The sequence below is a fragment of the Scyliorhinus canicula genome, chromosome 8 (genome assembly GCF_902713615.1).
Source record: "Scyliorhinus canicula chromosome 8, sScyCan1.1, whole genome shotgun sequence".
NCBI classification, from domain to species: domain Eukaryota; kingdom Metazoa; phylum Chordata; class Chondrichthyes; order Carcharhiniformes; family Scyliorhinidae; genus Scyliorhinus; species Scyliorhinus canicula.
In genome coordinates, this window is record NC_052153.1 from 77,213,515 (window position 1) to 77,232,640 (window position 19,126).

At 47.8% G+C, this 19,126-nt stretch overlaps 1 protein-coding gene across 1 annotated transcript in view; it reads right to left on the reverse strand.

Moving 5' to 3' along the window:
- Positions 1–19,126, reverse strand: part of LOC119969992 (leucine-rich repeat-containing protein 2-like) — a 133,320-nt gene that overhangs the window by 48,946 nt on the left and 65,248 nt on the right. The gene's annotated exons all lie outside the window — the stretch shown is intronic.

Below are 19,126 nucleotides of genomic sequence, written 5' to 3' on the forward strand. Positions count from 1 at the left end.
GGGATCGAACCTGGGACCTCAGCGCCGTGAGGCGGTTGTGCTAACCACTAGGCCAGGGTACGTTTGCACCCAATCTGCCCTGACAGGGTGGTATTGATAGATTTTAAGATGTATTTCCATGGCAAAAAAAGAGAAAATAATGGAAAAGATTTGACTGATTTAAAATTGGCGCAGAGTACTAATATCTATGATGATAGACAGTGCAACCGAATAAAGAAACCAACTGTCATTGTCAGCCAAATTTAGGTAGAAAAGTTTTACTATAATATTAAAAGTAGAAAAGGTTTCAAACCTGCACAAACTATTTTGTGTCTCTACTCCACTGGTATCCCAGTTCACGTGCCTTTGTATGTATGACTACTTTGATTTCTTGAGTTTTAAATTGAAGTTAAATGTCTCCACCTTTTGGAGAGATTGGAGAATACAAAACCAGGAGTCATAAATAAAAGATAGTCACGAATAATTGGATAGGGGATTTAGGAGAGATTTCTTTACCAGTGAGAATGTGGAAGTTGCTACCAAACAGAATGGTTGAAGCATGGATACATTTAAGAAGAAACTGCAATTTCACAGAGTCGGGATGACTAAAGAGACATTTTAAATTCACGGGCAGGCAGTAATCCTGGTTCCATTTCTAGCAGGTCTCATTTTTGCCAGCAGAGTAAGGAGGCCGGGGCATGAACCACACAAGTAGGAAGGCCAAACTCAGCTGGACCATTTGATTTGACTGCTAATTACAAACACGTACAATTTCCGTTACTCCAATAGCCTGCAACTACAATGTGGAAAGCGCGATTTTATGGAGAATGTATAAACAGTTGTGAAGGGTGGATTTAAGATTTATTCAAGTGTCACGATCTGAAGTGATTTCAATTCTCAACCCTTCAAAATTAGTAAAGAAAGTCTGCAGTTTTCACATAGAGCAAAACAAAATGCTGCTGGGATGCATTAGTTGACAGGCCATGCGGTCTCCCATAGGAAAATCTCTTAGGCATCTGTTCAGATTCCCCAAGGTTTCTTTTATAGCTGAGCCCATTGTGAATGTTCGGCTGAGTTTCTAAAGGTCCAGAGCCACTTATCTCAGCAGGGCCCTTCCAGACATGTTGAGTGGCAGCTTTAATAAGTCATTAAAGAGTCATCTGTTTTTGATGTGATTAGTGAAATAGATGTGGTTTGTTTTCACAACAGATTGGCCACTTGAGGACATATACAGTTATGAATTGGTTTCATGATTAAGAATATTTTTAGTGTTAAATGTGTTATAGAGTCATAGAATTTACAGTGCAGAAGGAGGCCATTCGGCCCATCGAGTCTGCACCAGATCTTTGAAAGAGCACCCTACCCAAGCCCACACCTCCACCCTATCCACATAACCCAGTAACCCAACCCAACACTAAGGGCAATTTTGGAAACTAAGGGCAATTTAGCATGACCAATCCACCTAACCTGCACGTCTTTGGATTGTGGGAGGAAACCGGAGCACCCGGGAGGAAACCCACGCACACACGGGGAGAACGTGCAGACTCCGCACAGTGAACCAAGCCGAGAATCAAACCTGGGACCCTGGAGCTGTGAAGCAATTGTGCTAACCACCATGCTACTGTGTTTGCGTGAGAGCTCTACTAGATTGTTAGAAATTAACTTTTTTCACCTCCACACAGGTTCTGAATTCTGCCCACGGTAGATACCGGGTGAGTGGCTATTGTAGCCATCTAAGATGGACACTGGGCTCCAAAATGGAGAACTGCTAAGGCTGCAGGGAAAAACAGTCTTAGTGAGGACAAGCAGCTTGCAGAAAACTGTTTTGCATTCTGCACGTACAGAAACCAGTTTCTGGCCAGGTGCAGAGTTTCAGCCAAAGGTGCAAATGGAAACAGATCTGCATAGTAATGAGGTGATCCAGATCCAGACCCCGCACAATAGAAACATTTAAGTATCAATGGATACTTTTCCGTAGACGCCCAGACAGAATGGCGCCACAACAACCAACACAAAGAACCGTAGGGACCGCCCCACCCATCGAGGAACGACCCTCAGATTGGGGAGTTTGGAAGATATCGATTGGGAGACCCCCAATCGATACCTGGCAGGTGAAAGAACCGCCCCAAGGGGGCACGGACTTCTAGGACCTATAAGAGTAGGTCCCACACATGGTTCGGTCTGTTGTTTGCTCCGGCCCAGGTCTGTTGTTTTGCTCCGGCCCAGACCTGTTACATCGCATCCTGACTCCAGTTTCATCACCGGCCGTTGAGTCTCAGCCATCGAACTGTAAGTGCCAAAACAACGATCGCTACGTGATCCAGACCTTGCTAGATCTTGACAACTTTACGAATCAGAAAGTTGCAGACCAAGAACGGGACGAAGGCCTTGGTCCCTGACCATGCCTGTTCCAGTCTAGATAAATATTTAGTTGTTTAGTATTAGAAGTAAGTTAGTCTCTTTAGCATATGCATGTGTATTTATTATATTTGTTATAATAAACACCAATCGTTTTGACTTAATAATCGGTGTTAAGACTTATTGCTTTGAACCTGACCTTGATATACTTGTGACGGTGTCTCAATATGGCACCTGGCGACTCCGAGCATAATTACATATACAGAGCCATAGCAGTGTTAAGCACACGGCCTTTAAACGGAGGCGTGTTAATCACACTCCAGTAAAACGAGCAACATTTAGTGGCGACATCCTGACGGGACGCGGTTACAAGTTGCACCCCCACTCCGTCAAGGACCCAGAAATTTGAATTAGAAATCTGATTGGAGAAAAAGGAAAAATCACAAGTAATCAAGATGTTCAAACCAATAAAGATAATTCGGAAGTGTGTTTTGTGCATGCGTACTAACAGGGTTGTAAGGTTAACCTGAGAGCTTATTTTGTTGCGCCAAACTGTCGGGAGTTTTTAAGCGGAACATAGCGAAAGCCTTACCTGTCTTGTAAAACATTACCTCAACACCCCCTGTCCTAAATTAAGAGAGAAAGAGAAAATGGCCATGCAGGCAATGGAACGCCTCATGAACCCAGAACGGTTTGTGGTCGCAGCGACCAGCAGTAGCCGAGTAGGTCAGTGTCCCGTGTGGGAGCTGGAACTCCGCAAGTATCTGCAAGGAAAGGGATGGCCCCTTTGGAACGAATTCTGTTCGAATGAGGAGACAGGTCCCGGAAGTATAGGACATACTTGGTGGGAGAACCTCTCTCAAATTCATAAAAAGAACTTAAGTAAAGCATGGAAGCCGATGGCAATCGTGCACAGTTGCGAGGCACTGAGGAGGTCGTTCAGACGCTCCGAGCAGAGTTAGAAGAGAGAAATAGGGTGAGCAAAGGAAAACATGGAATTAAGAGGGAAGCTGGCAGAGAAGGGTAGAGAGGTGGATGATGCCAAGAGGGCACAACAGTCATGTCTAGCCCATCTGAGCAGTTCCCAGACCCAGTATGAAAAAGCCTATCAGGATGTGCAACGTGCAGTCCTGATAAGAGAAGAATCAGAAAAACAGGTAGAGACATTGCAAAAGCAATGCGCAGACCTAAAAGCAGCTTTAAGAGCACTCCATGCTGCCACCACAGAACAAAGACAAAGTACAGTGGATCATGCCAAGTATAGGAAGCAGATTGCGGAGCTGCAATCTCTGCTTTCAGTGCAGAATGGGTTCCAAAGTACTTTTGGAACGCAGTTAGATGAGGAGAATGCCCCAGACTGGCAGGAATTGAGTGAGACAGCGCAGCGCTATGTTCAAGGAACATGTGCGCCAGCAGCGCAGCAGAAAAGAAAAGCACCCCAACCCCCCACAGATCAGATAGTTACCACACCTATGAATCCAGTCACCACCCAAAGGAAAGCGACCACAGAAGGCGCACCCGATATCACCTACACCACCCCCTTAACTGTAACCCAACTCAGGGACGCGTGTGAGAAAATCACTCCGTTTCTCCCCACCGCAGACCCCCACCAATTTTTCGCGAAAGTGAAACAGCAGGCTACCATGTACGGCCTGGACGAGAGAGAGCAGGTTAAGCTCACGGTTCTGAGCTTAGACCCGTCTGTAGTAGCAGCCCTCCCCGACCCACAGAACGTTGGAGGAGGCACACTAGAGGAAATGCACACCTCCATCTTAGATGCAATAGGATACAATAGAGGAGACCCAGTCGAAGGACTAAATAAGTGCCGACAAAAGAGGACAGAGCATCCCACAGCATTTGCAGAAAGGCTGTGGATCCATTTCAACGCAGTTTTCGGCGATTTAAACCGAGCGCATTTGAACCGTGACAATATGGTCAAATGGACGCGCACCATAATTTCCCATGCCACAGATGCAGGACAGAGTGCTTGCAATAGCTATGACCCCTCAGAAGAGGCCCATAACGAGAAATGGGTTCTGAAAAGATTGTCCCGCGCTTGGGAACAATCGGTTCAGGGCAAAATTAAAATAAAGACCCCAGAGGAAGCTCAGGCTGCAGCAGACATTCAGGCAGTGAGAGCACACCAAAGCTCCGCATGGGTAAATGAAGGGAAGGCCAGCCCTCCACAGAAGTTGCTCGAATGCTACAACTGTGGCCAATTAGGACATTGGGCTAAGGAATGCAATGCACCCCAAAGATCACAGAGAGGCCAGCAGACAGGCACTCTGAACAGAAATAGAGCAAAGCCGTTCCATAGTATAGGAATACAGTCAGGACAGACCAATGTGGACGGAACGGACTGACGGTGTTCGGGCTCCCCCACTTGGGTCTGTGACACTCTTTGGGATCAATCCGGAAGACCGGTAGTCACAGCAAAGGTTAGAGGGAAGCCCATAGAGTTACTTTGGGACACAGGAGGGTCCCGCACCACTATTAATTCCACCACCACGGCACAGGCAGACACGTGGCCGACCACCTCCACCATCACACTTAGCGGTTTTACAGGACACTCACAGCAGGGACACATTACAGCCCCCGTAGCAATCCAGCTAGGGAACATCTCTACCAAACACCCCGTCGTTTTAGTAAATCTTCCCCGTACAGCAGAACACATACTGGGAATAGACTTTATGAATGCCCATAGCCTGTCATTCGACCCAGTAAACCAGTGTGTCTGGCGAATGGCAAGGTCAGACAGAGCACCCGCTACTCTCACAGTAGGAGAGTACGCTAATCGGATTAGCGCAGTAGGCGACTATTCTTTCGACCTGACTACACTAAGCACGGACAGACAAGTGAGAGCAGTTTTAAATAAACACAGGACAGCATTTGCCAGTCACCGGCACGACTGCGGCAGAATGACTGGACAAGTTCAAGTTACCGGACCTGACCCCCGACCACAGAAACAGTACAGATTTCCCCTAGAAGCAGAGGGAGAAATAGGGAAAGTAATAGGTAGCTTATTGGAGCAAGGGGTACTTAGAACAGTAGCCTCGACCAATAATGCTCCTATTTGGCCAGTGAGAAAGCCCAACGGATCATGGCGTCTGACCATCGATTATCGGGAGCTCAACAAAGTAACCCCAGCAGTAGCCCCCACGGTATCAACAAGTCCCGAGACCATGTTCAAACAGGGACTCCACTCCAAATATTTCACGGTATTGGACATTAGCAATGGCTTCTGGTCAATCCCATTGGCAAAGGCGTGCCAGTACAAATTTGCCTTCACATTCAAAGGACAGCAGTATACGTGGACATGCCTCCCACAAGGATTCCACAATTCACCCTCCATTTTCCACCGACAGCTGGCAAATGGTTTAGTAAAATTTTCCCGCCCCAAATGTCTGGTACAGTATGTGGACGACCTATTACTGCAGACAGACACAAAGGCAGAGCACATTACGCTTCTGGCCGAGCTCCTGGAACTTTTAACCTCGATTGGATGTAAAGCTAACCCCAGAAAGGCCCAGATATTGGAAAATAAAGTGATGTATTTGGGTACAGTCATCACGCATGGCAAACGCGAGATCGAATTCAAAAGGATTGATTCGATGGTCAAATTGCCCCTTCCCCAGAATGTTTCAGCCCTCCGGTCGTTCTTAGGACTGGTTGGTTATTGTCGGAACCATATCGATGGATTCGTGACAAAGGCAGCCCCACTCTCAGACCTCCTTAAGAAAGGAGCCCCATGGGAATGGCTTCCGCAGCATACAGAGGCTGTTGAAGACTTAAAGAAAGCCCTTAGCGCAGCACCCGCGCTACAAGTCCCAGACCAACTCTCCCCCTATGCAATAGAGGTAGCGAGCACAGATCTAACCCTCTTGGCCGTACTACTGCAGGAACGGCATGAGCAGCTACAACCCGTGGCTTATGCCTCAAGACTTTTAGACCCAGTAGAACAAGGATTTTCAGCCTGCGAGAGGCACCTCCTAGCAGTTTTCTGGGCAGTTCAATAATTTTCCTACATTACCGGACTCAACCCCATCACCATTTTGACCGAGCACACCCCCACACAGTTACTCCTAGACGGTCGACTGAAGGACGGTTCAGTTAGCCAGATTAGGGCAGCTAGGTGGACATTACTTTTACAAGGACACGACATTACGGTTAAACGGACCCGCACACACACATTTTTAGCCGACAACCTCCAATATCCAGGACAGCCCCATGAATGTGAAATTGTAGCACCCCTACACAACACAGGACCCTTCATAGCGAAGACATCCCCCAGGAAGATAGGGAACCCAAGACAAAGCCCCCAACACACAGACACGTGTGGCCCACTGAAGATATACGTGGACGGTTCATCCACGGTTTTAGATGGAGAGCGTATCACTGGATGCGGCATCTATGTCGAGGACGCGCAGGGTCGCGCACTCGAAGAAATAGCTTTAAAATTGCCAGGTCACTTAGGCGCGTAGGCAGCAGAGCTTGCGGCCATAGCTTACATAGTGGACCACCCCGATTCTTTCCCCAGCCCGGCAGACATATATTCGGACAGTCTATATGTCTGCAACAGTTTAACGGATTTTCTACCCCTGTGGAGGACACGAGGTTTTGTCTCCGCAGACGGGAAACCCCTTCCATCAGCCCCTTTACTCCGCCACATCCTAGACAAAGCGAAGGATAGGACCTTTGGAATTATCAAAGTTAGAAGCCACCATAGGTCATCCCCCCCTGGAAATGTAAAAGCCGACACACTGGCAAAAGCAGGTTCCAGGCGAGGACACCTTTGGACAACCCCAGCTAGCGCACCAGCTATCGCACCTATGAGTGCAGTTCAAGTCTCACAGACGGACATTAAGGATTTAGCCGAGGCACAGAAGCAGGATGAAGATCCCAGGGAGATTTTTAAAGGGACTTTTGTGCCGCAATACGATAAGTTCAGACACGCTCTGACCACACATGAGGGTGTGATCATCAAGGACCAGCTTTATGTGGTCCCGCAGCAGAATAGAAATCAAATGATTGCCTTGTTCCATGACAGTCATGGACACCAAGGGATCGACCCGACCACGAGGCACCTCAGGCAACTCTGTTGGTGGCCTAATTTAAGGACCGATGTTACCCATTACATCGAGAATTGCCTTATTTGCGCCCAGAATAACCCGGAGATGTATTCCAAAAAGGCACAGCTTCGGCATACTCGACCAGTTAATGGCCCCTGGACAAACTCTCCAGATCGACTTTATAGGACCATTGCCCCCTTGTAGGAATGGCTATAAATACGTGCTGGTTGTAATTGATACCTTTACCAAATGGGTAGAGGCATTCCCCTCACGAACAAATACAGCTAAGACAGCTGCGAAGATCCTGACCCACCACATCTTCACGAGATGGGGTTTACCCAGAAGTATAGATTCGGATCAGGGATTTCACTTCACAGGACGTGTCATGAAGAACGTCCTGACCATATTCGGCATTAAACAAAATTTTCACATTGCGTATCACCCACAGTCAAGCGGGATTGTAGAGCGCATGAATCGGACCCTAAAATCGACCCTTAGAAAAATGGTTCAGGAAAACAATTCTACATGGGATTCAGTACTCCCATTTGCACTAATGTTTATCCGCAACACGGTTTCAACATCCACAGGTTTCACCCCACACACACTCATGACCGGACGCCCTATGAAAGGTACAGAATTCCTTTTAGGACTGGACATGACTAGCCCCGAAGTGACGGCCCTCACACATGAGAAAGCTGTTAAAGACCTAGTTGAGACTGTGAGGTCTGCACAGATCGCAGCCGCAGTTCAACTGGGAAAACGATGCAAACAAAGCACAGCTTGCTTTAATAAGAACGTACACCCCACAGAATTTCAGGTTGGGCAACAGGTAATGCTATCTGTGTATAACCCCAGCAGTTTTTTGGCACCAAAATTTTCAGGCCCGTATTCAATTTCGGACAAAATTAGCTCCTCAGTTTACAGGATAAAATACCCCAATGGAAAGACTGCGTGGTTCCATATTAACCAACTGAAGGCATATGGAACACAGTCTAACCACGCACACCATGTCTTACTAGACGCAGCAGAACATCTCGCCCCGCCCACTAGAGACACGTTTCCACCACCCCCCTCACAGACCAGTTCATCATCGGACTCGCCCACGACTCCGCCCACTGACGTCAGACCACGCCCCGAAACGCCCACAAGCTGCCACAGCAGAGACAGCGAAACTGACACTGACTTTGAGGACAGCCACAGCACACAACCCTACAGCCCACACTGTAGCGACTACGACCCCGACTCCAGTGACCCCATTGAAGTCACCTATGTTAAATACCCAGACCCACCACCCGACCCCGACGAACCTGACAATACCCCTTCAGGTTTAGACCCCACACTTTGGCACAGGGACAATTCATACAGACTTGTCCGTAATGATGAAAGTGACCCCCGGTCACATAATTCCAAGATTGCATGCCTGATCCACACAAGGGTGTGGGATCCGGGAGAGCAGGACGACACGGTGTCCGACTCCCGATACGGCAACCCCTTTGTGACCCTGTTCACAGAGGCAGAGGAAAAGTGAGGTGTCCAGATGATGTAAAATAGGAACCGCTTGAGGGAAGCGATATCCTTTCTGATGGAACCTGCACGTATGTTTTGTTTGTAAGTTTACGTTTGTTTGTCTTTTAATGTTAATGGTTCAGTTGGAGGTTGGCCACCTTCTTTTCAGCCGAAAAGCTTGTGACCACCTCGCACGCACTTTAGCTTGTCCGCCGATACCTTTGAGAACTTCAGTTCCCAATCCAATGGTTTGATTGGAGATCTTTTCAGCTGTAAGGCTTGTGACCACCTCACATGATGGCTATAATGTCTGGAGCACAGCTCAACTTTTCACAAGGAGCATCTTGGCTCCTCCCTTGTTTTTAGGTGCCCCTCTATTCGGTGAATAGAGGCTGCAATCCCACGGTTAACACATTCTTGCCCGTTCATTCCAGGTTACTCAGGCAGTGGAGAAACGGCACTGAGGACCCATCCTGTCTGAGAACCCACTTTGGTCAGCCAAGCTCGGGTACGGCACAGCACGCCTTACCCGGGGATTCCATCCAAATCTTACCCGTAGCGGCCCATACACAACCCATTCGACCTTTTCGTTTCAAAATGTGCTTTCATTTTTCGTTAGGCAGCCCTTAGGCCGCCATCCCACATGCTATTTACATCCAGGAACATTCGGATGGTAAATTGGCAAAGCCTGCGAGACGGCTCGCAGGAGGAACGTTGTTAGGTGTATATCTGCTCCTAAATTCGCATTTGAAAAAAAATGAGGGGAGTCACAGGGTGTGACTTGGCCAGTCATTTAAGGGTCAATTGGAATGAGAGGACAATACACTAACAAGTACGGATATTAAACTGTGTATTGACAGATACTGTGCTTGATCCCATAGCTTTCGAAAGACGAAAGAGGGTTCACGGCAAGGATCGGCCATACAGAAGGAAGAGGACAAAGAGAACGAAGAGAAGACCATGATGGAAGCCTACCTATTAGTTTTAAACATTGTTGTATTTGTATATGTGCAAGCAAGTCACGTTTCCCCCACAACCCCAGCCGTTAATGTTTCCCTCACACCAACTCCCCCATGCTCAGCACTGATCAGCGAAGTTCAGACCTGGTGCACAAAATTCATGACATGGTACTCATGTCGTATGTGATTGAATCACTGTTGGTGATTGCACTTCTCTGCATCATTGTACAGACCCTGAGGCTGAGGAAATGGAAAAGGAGAACCTCCCGTTCCTGCACCTCAACCATTTACGGAGTTCAATCCCCTATTTTCGGTTTTCACCAATCCCCCCAACCCCTTGATGCCTAGGAAATGAATAAAGCAATATGTGAATAAAGAAGACACTAATGTATTATATTGTTCTGAACCCGACTGCCGAGTCAGAAAGTGATATGTAATGTGGTGTGAATGGATAAGGTTTTTAGACTGTAATAAAATGTTTAAAGTGAGGTAAGGATAGTAGTTGTGATAGGTAGAGGTTCCCGGTTATTGGTAATGCATGTCCCCTTTGACATAACGCCAAGTAGAAATGTGAGTTAAAATGTTTTTTGCCATAGTTAAGGACAGAGTAGACGCCCAGGAACTTGCTAAGGTCAGGGAACCCAAAGAGTGCACCCAAAGGCACTCGAAGAAACGTGCATAGGTGATCCTTCACAATTTTTTGTGAGGATCACAAGGAGGGAATGTAGCCATCTAAGATGGACACTGGGCTACAAAATGGAGAACTGCTAAGGCTGCAAGGAAAAACAGTCTTAGTGAGGACAAGCAGCTTGCAGAAAACTGTTTTGCATTCTGCACGTACAGAAACCAGTTTCTGGCCAGGTGCAGAGTTTCAGCCAAAGGTGCAAATGGAAACAGATCTGCATAGTAATGAGGTGATCCAGATCCAGACCCCGCACAATAGAAACATTTAAGTATCAATGGATACTTTTCCGTAGACGCCCAGACAGAATGGCGCCACAGCAACCAACACAAAGAACCGTAGGGACCGCCCCACCCATCGAGGAACGACCCTCAGATTGGGGAGTTTGGAAGATATCGATTGGGAGAGACCTAATTGATACCTGGCAGGTGAAAGAACCGCCCCAAGGGGGCACGGACTTCTAGGACCTATAAGAGTAGGTCCCACTCATGGTTCGGTCTGTTGTTTGCTCCGGCCCAGGTCTGTTGTTTTGCTCCGGCCCAGATCTGTTACATCGCATCCTGACTCCAGTTTCATCACCGGCCGTTGAGTCTCAGCCATCGAACTGTAAGTGCCAAAACAACGATCGCTACGTGATCCAGACCTTGCTAGATCTTGACAACTTTACGAATCAGAAAGTTGCAGACCAAGAACGGGACGAAGGCCTTGTTCCCTGACCTTGCCTGTTCCTGTCTAGATAAGTATTTAGTTGTTTAGTATTAGAAGTAAGTTAGTCTCTTTAGCGTATGCATGTGTATTTATTATATTTGTTATAATAAACACCAATCGTTTGGACTTACTAATCGGTGTTAAGACTTATTGCTTTGAACCTGACCTTGATATACTTGTGACGGTGTCTCAATACGGCACCTGGCGACTCAGAGCATAATTACATATACAGAGCCATAGCAGTGTTAAGCACACGGCCTTTAAACGGAGGCGTGTTAATCACACTCCAGTAAAACGAACAACACTATGGAGGATACATGGAAGACATGGAGGAACGTGGGGTCATGGGGGATTTGAGGGGTCATGAAGTTGGCATGAAGCTATGGGGGCATAGAGTTGGCATGGAGTATGTGATAGGGCACAGAGAAGAGGAGAGGGAATCAGGGATATGGGGGGGACATGGATTTGTGAGGGGGAATTGGGAGTGGCTTGTTGGATGAGAGAGTGTATTGGTTGAAAGCTAGAAGGACTAACAACCTTTAATAAAAATGAAACAACATTCCAGGGAACCAAAATGGGCCTCTAACCAGTCCCCCCTTGAGGTAGTGTTCCTAACTACCTCCGAAATGCCTCCAGAGATGGTGGGCTGGATCCGCTCTGCCTCTCTTCCCAGGACAAAAACATGCCAGTTGGGGACCCTTTTAAAGAAAGCAGATCAGCTGAGTCAGGATGTTTCCTGATTCAACCTTCCCACCTCCTCCATGAAAATCCAGCCCTAGGTACGTGCATGAGGGAAAAAGGGACAGAAGGTTAACATTAAAAGGTTCGATGACGGGGTGCAGGAGGAGACATGTCTGGAGCATAAACACCAACATGGGCCTGTTAACTGAATGGTCTGGGCCTCTGTGGTATAAATTGTTTGTAAGATACCCAGTGGAAACAGGAATATTTAAGTTAATAAAAGCGTTTCAAAAGCATCAAGATCTATATTTTCCCTTTTGTTTTTACTTGTAATTATTTCAAGGTTACTATGGCTATCATATCTATTTGATCTCCTTCTAGTTGAAATAATGATAATGAAAATCCTTTATTTAGAGAGAATATAAGTTCCTTCCTCCAAGGGGCAGAGCTGGTGTTGGAAAATCTAATGCATCAGTTGTATTCTCATTTAAATATCGAAAATGCATCTCCTTTTTTCAGTATAACTTTGCCAGACAAATTCTAGTTACCTTATTATTCCATTCCAATAGTTTCCCACCTGGCAAAGCTGGCAAAACTGCCAATAAGTTTGGTGTAATGGTGTGTACTAAAATCTGAAAAGGAATATATTCTGGTCCCAGGTGAACTATGAATTACAAACAGAGCAAGCAGATATGGGGTGTGATTTAGCAGCTGCGTTAGCCATGGGCGCAAATCCCTTAATGGCCACTAAATCCCCTGAGAGGTCAAGAGCGGGATTTGAGCTTGTGAGATTTCCAATCGTGATCTTCCCGTCCCTCCCCGATGACGTGATCAGCTCCACGTCCAGGAAGAGTGCAAACCTGATTTGCATGAATTTGAACCATTACAATGTACTTAGCATGGTTAACGTCGCATCTTCGGCCCTCATTGAATCTTCCCACCCATCAGGCGTGATGTCATGTAGGCACAAATTAGTACTGATTTTTAAAAATAGGAACAGGCACGATTACCTCTGAGAGACAGGAAGGCGGTGAACACCACTATCTCTACTGAGCACCAGGGAGTCCAGAAGGACAGAGCCCACTGCCAGCTCTTGGGGAGGGTGTTGGGGGTTTACTGGAGGGTTCCGGGGGGGGGGGGGGGGGGGGGTGGAAGAGTGATCGGGAGAGTGAGTGAAAGTAAAGGGCAGTTATCATAAGACTGAAACCGCTAGGCAGGGTGGAAGTTGGTGTGGATCATCTTGGAGTCTGCTGACTGTGTTATTTAAGTGAGCGTTTCGTGCTGTGTAAGTTTGCTGTTTGTGTTGTCTGAGTGAGCTTTCGGTGCTGTGTAAGTCTGCTTTCTGTGACATGGGAGTATGGAGCGAGGCAGCTGCGCGGCATATGGGGTGGGGGTGGTTTGATGGGAGCCAAGGAGTCAGACCTAATGGGCTGGGTGGATGAGACCCGAAAGAGAAAGCTACACGATGCCCACGCTGGGGGGGGGGGGGGGTCTTCAACCTTTGGAGTAGGTGCCCAGGAGGCATGACAACAATGAGATCTGTGAATTATACAGCCTTAGTAGGAAGGGTACCTAATGGCACTGCCTCTCCCTGAAGCAGAAAGCAATTGTGCTAGATAACATTCCTGAGACTCATGCTTGCCACACTAATTGGCCACCAACAGTTAACCCTTAGCAATTTCAGCACCCCCACAGTCTCAAAGTCAAGGAATTGTTTAGGGCAGTGGCCCATTAAGGAAAGAGAAAATGCTGGAAAATCTCAGCAAGTCTGGCAGCATCTGTAGGGAGAGAAAAGAGCTAGAGTTTCGAGTCCGATGACTCTTTTTTGTCAAAGAACATGGCTGGGATTCTCCGACCCTCCGCGGGGGCGGAGAATGTGGCATCAGACCCGCAATCGGGTCCAACGCCTTTCCCGTGATTCTCCGCGGACGGGAGAATCACCGCCAGTCGTGCGTGCGACGCGGCGCCGGTCAGGGGCCATTGAAAGAGACCCGCCCTGGTAGGGGTTGGGGGGATCCGTCACCAAGGGGGGGGGGGGGCATTCCAGGGCAGCCAGGGTTCCGATCGGGGGGCTACCGATCGGCGGGTGTGCGCGATCGGCGGAGGGCCTATATTGTTGGAGCCGGCTTGCTGTGTGGGTCCACCATGTTGCGCCGTGCGCATACGCGGACCTGCGGCCGGAAGTACAGGGTCCTGTATTGGCAGCCGGAGCTGCGCGGAGCACTCTGGTGCTCTCTGGCACCCTTCAGGTAAGTGAATTGCTGGGCCAAGGGACCCGTTGACTCCGGCATGAAACGCTCCCAGTGTTTCCGCTGGTGTCAACACTTAGCGGCCGTTTCAGAGAAGCCCGCCCGATATTTCTTGTTCAAAAGCAGAAAATGCTGGACAATCTCAGCAGGTCTGACAGCATCTGTGGAGAGAGGAGAGAGCTAATGTTTCAAGTCTGGATGACTCTGTCAAAGCTAGCTGGTATTTCTTGTTGTTTGAGTGGGAATAAAGAAATCAGTTAAGGATATTGCATTTAGTTTAGTCAATAGCATTATTTAAGGGGTAATTGTAAGCTATTTTCTTGTGTGATGTTAAAGATATTTTAATAAATTGTTAGTAATAGTTTGTTTTAATGTACCATATCACTATCTGTGTGTGAAATCACACCTGAAGTGAGGTATCTTTTTCTCACAGTCTTACACAATTAAAATAAAGTATTGGGGTTTCTTTCCAGTATCCTGTTGGGATCTGGTCTGGGATTATATTAGAGACACGATCCCTAATCATAATTGAGATGGGTTTTACGAGCAAGGGGAAATGCAGTTTGTAGCAATTGTTTTTTTTCCCCAGCAACCTAATTAACAGGCCTTAGTGCAGCACGGTGGCGCAATGGTTAGTCCTGCTGCCTCACGGCGTTGAGGTCCCAGGTCCGATCCCGGCTCTGGGTCACTGGCCGTGTGGAGTTTGCACATTCTCCTCGTGTTTGTGTGGGTTTCGCGCTCACAACCCAAAGATGTGCAGGCTAGGTGAATTGGCCAGGCGAATTGGCCAGGCTAAATTGCCCCTTAATGTGGAGTTTGCACATTCTCCCCGTGTCTGTGTGGTTTTACCCGTACAACCTAAAGATGTGCAGGATAGGTGAATTGGCCAGGCTAAATTGCCCCTTAATGTGGAGTTTGCGCATTCTCCCAGTGTCTGTGTGGTTTTACCCGTACAACCTAAAGATGTGCAGGGTAGGTGGATTGGCCATGCTAAATTGCCCCTTAATTGGAAAAAAAAATAATTGGGTAGGATTGCATTGTACACATTAATGCTAGATCTACTCAATTTTTTGATGATACCTCTGGTAATTTTCACAGCTACCTCAGCCTTTCCATTTGACTGACGGTAGTGCAGAGATAATGGGTGTGATTCAATGAAAAATGTTCAGAGTCCGTTTTTGGGGCATGTTTCTTGGTGCCTGCCAGCACTTTGCCAGCTTCAGTGAGAAAAACACCATTGAGGCCGCACTTACATCAATTCCTTCACTGACGAGCTCAGCTGACCGGTTGGTGCAAGAAGAGAACTTGCGGATCGGATTGCCATTTTTAAAGGCAGTCCCGATCTATTGACCCTCTCTGCATACCCCCCATAGGCTCTGGACCCCCACACTGCACCCAGCTTACCTCTTCCGGCGTCCCCATACCCCACCTCTTAAGGGCAAGCAGCCCTGGGCCCGATCCCTGGCACGGGCAACCTGGCACCTGGGTAATACCAGCCTGGCACTCTGTCAGTGCCCCTGTCAGAATGGGAGTGGCACCCAGGCATCCTGGGAGTGCCAGGGTGGCACTGCCAGGGTGCCCAGGTGGCAGTGCCAATGTGGCAGGCTGATAGGGCCAAGGTGCCTGGGTGCCAGCAGGAATACCTGGGTACCACCCTGCCTAAAGGCCGACCACCTGTCTACAATGACCTGGGACACACCACCAGGTGTCATTACAAATGGTCACTTACAACTGATCCACATTTGTGTGGAGTTGTACTAAATGGCACCTGCTTGAGACCTTGCTGGGGTGTTAGTTTCCGGGCCAAAGGAGAATACGGCATATTTAAATTAATCTCCGGCATATTTAAATGAGTTTAATTGCTCATTTAAATATGCTGATCTGTGTCACGCCCAGTGAGGGCTTGATCCAGTTTGTGAAGTCTCAAGAGGTTCGGTTGAATCTCGCGAGACATCTCAAGCATCACCAATCTTGTGAGAGGCCTCTCGCTAGATTCAACGGCCTCATCACGTTACCAAGTCGGGCGTGACGAGGCCAGTAAATCCCGCCCGAGGTGTAATGCTGAATTTCTCAATCATTTATGAAGCACCTGAAATCTTCATTCATAAACTGAGGACTATTGGCGCTCATTACAATGTCAGGAATGCTATAACAACTGACGCGTGCTTTCAGGCATTCTATGATCTCACTGGTGGTCATTCAAAGAGAATGAAGAAATATACTCCAACTTTCACCCATGGTCTGTTTGTGATCTCATGCATGAGGAAAGGCTCTTTAGATTTGCCACTCCACTGAATGATATGGTACTTGATTACATTGCTCATGTTTGGCCAGTAAAAAGTTTGCCTTCCTCCGACTGGACTTAGATATTTTGCATGGATGCACTTCAGCATGGATGCACTACAGCGGCACGGCAGCAGTGGTTAGCACAGTGCTTAGCACAGTTGCTTCACAGCTTCAGGGTCCCAGGTTCGATTCCTGCCTTGGGTCACTGTCTGTGTGGAGTCTGCACGTTCTCCCGGTGTCTACGTGGGTTTCCTCTGGGTGCCCCGGTTTCCTCCCACAGTCCAAAGATGTGCAGGTTAGGTAGACTGACCATGCTAAATTGCCTTTAGTGTCCAAAAAGAGGTTAGGCGGGGTTACTGGGTGGAGGTGTGGGCTTAGGTAGGGTGCTCTTTCCAAGGGCCAGTGCAGATTCGATAGGCCAAATGGTCTCCTTCTGCACTGTAAATTCTATGATTCTATGATCTCTTTCGGAATAACGACTCTAGTTCCTTTGTAAAAGATGCCATCTTGGGCAATCACTTCACCTCCGTCGGAGCAAGTACTGGAGTATTCAAAGCCATTCTGACTTATCCAGTGACTGAAGTTGCAGACTGAAGTTTTAATCATTTCATCTGGCAATTTATCTACTTTCAAAGATGCTAAAACTCTTCATACTTCTTCTCTCACATTGAGTGTGATTTACTGCCCTCGTTGCGTTCGGCTTGGTGGCGAGATGCCTCGCGCGAGATTTGCGATGTTCGAGATATCTTGCAAGATTAATTTAAATATGCATGCGCTAGATTCTCCCGGCACCTAATGGGCGCCCCAGCAAGGCATTTTTTCCCGCGACGATGCTTGGGTCCGGGGTTGAATGAGCGGGTGCAGGGTGGGGTGGGGGGGGGGGGGGGGGGGGTGCCTGAGGACCCCCTGATAGGTGCATTAGAGCTTTTGGAGGGGGGTGGGTGGAATCGGTCAGGAGGGGATGGAGAGATCAGGATGCCATTTCTGCACTGAGGGGTTCGGGTGAGCGGAGCTCCTCAGTACAGAAAATGGGACTACATGCGGCCTTGCCAGGGAGTTCCCCACTGAGGTCCTGAATCTAACCAAATGGGAGGAACAGATCCCATTCGATAGCCTCGGGTTTCTTGGCACTCGAGCACCGGGAAACACCCGGCTAAATGAACTTGTTATGGGATTCTGTTCCCATTCAGATAGATCACATCCTAAGTATAGTTGAAAACCAGTGTGGATCTCACCCAAAAAGGCAAAGGAAACACCCGCCAAACTCAACTAAAATGACACTGCAAAATGTTTTGGTTGAGTTCCGCCCCATGTTTACTCCATCCCATATTTCACACATCTTTGTCTTAATTGCAATGTCTACCTCGTCTCCTTCTTTTATGAAGCCAGCCCAAAGTCTGCATGGTGGCACAGTGGTAGCACTGTTGCCTCACAGCGCCAGAGAGGTTCAATTTCAGCCTTGGGTAACTGTGTATGTGGAGTTTGCATGTTCTCCCCGTGTCTGCCTGGGTTTCCTCCGGTTGCTCCAGTTTCCTCCCGCAGTCCAAAGATATGCAGGTTAGGTGGAGTCACCATGCTAAATTGCTCCTTAGTGCAGGTTAGATAGTGTTATGAGGTTACAGGGGAAAGGCAGGGAGTGGATCTAGGTAGGGTGCTCTTTCGGAAAGTTGGTGTAGACTTGATGGGCCGAATGGCCTTCTTCTGCACTGTAGGTATTCTATGGAAGTATTCGTTAAGAACGGGTGGCATGGTAGCACAGTGGTTAGCACTGCTGCTTCTCAGCACCAGGGACTCAGGTTTGATTCCCGACTTGGGTCACTGTCGGTGAAGAGCTTGCACGTTGTCCCAGCGTCTGCTCTGGTTTCGTCCCGAAAGACGTGCTTGGTGTTAGGTAAATTGGACATTCTGAATTCTCCCTTAGTATACCCGAACAGGCGCCGGAATGTGGCGACTAGATTATTTTCACAGGAACTTCATTGCAGTGTTAACGTAAGCCTACTTGTGACAGTAATAAAGATTATTATTATTATTCTACCTCCATACACAGGTTACCTTCTTTAGTCTCTAATAGGCCCTACTCTTTCCTTGTTACTGACTTGCTTGTATTCAAGAAACATATTTGGGTTTTCAATGATTTTACTTGCCATCATTTTTTAAGCGTTCTCCTTGCTTTCCTAATGACCTTTTTTTCCTAATTACCTTTTTTTAAGTTTATTTTATTCCAAACATAATCAAAAGACAAAAACATAAATCAACAAACATTATCCACACCTCACAGTTTGTGCAAGATTTTCCCCCTTTCACCCTTTCCCCCCTCTCCTTCCCTCCCTCTTCCCCCTGCCCCCTCCCGCAAACAATTCCTCAAACATTGTCACAAAGAGTCTCCACCGTGTCTCAAAGCCCTCCCCTGGTCCCCTCAATTCAAACTTTATCTTTTCCAGCCGGAGGAAATCGTACAGGACCCCTGGCCAGGCTGCTACCCCCGGTGGCATTGTCAACCACCATTCCAACAGAATCCTTCGCTGGGCGATAAGAGAGGTGAAGGCCACAATGTCGGCCTTCCTCCCCTTCATCAGCTCCGGCATTTCCGACACCCCAAAAATCGTCACCATTGGTCCGGCCCAGCCTCAACTCCCACAATCTTTGATA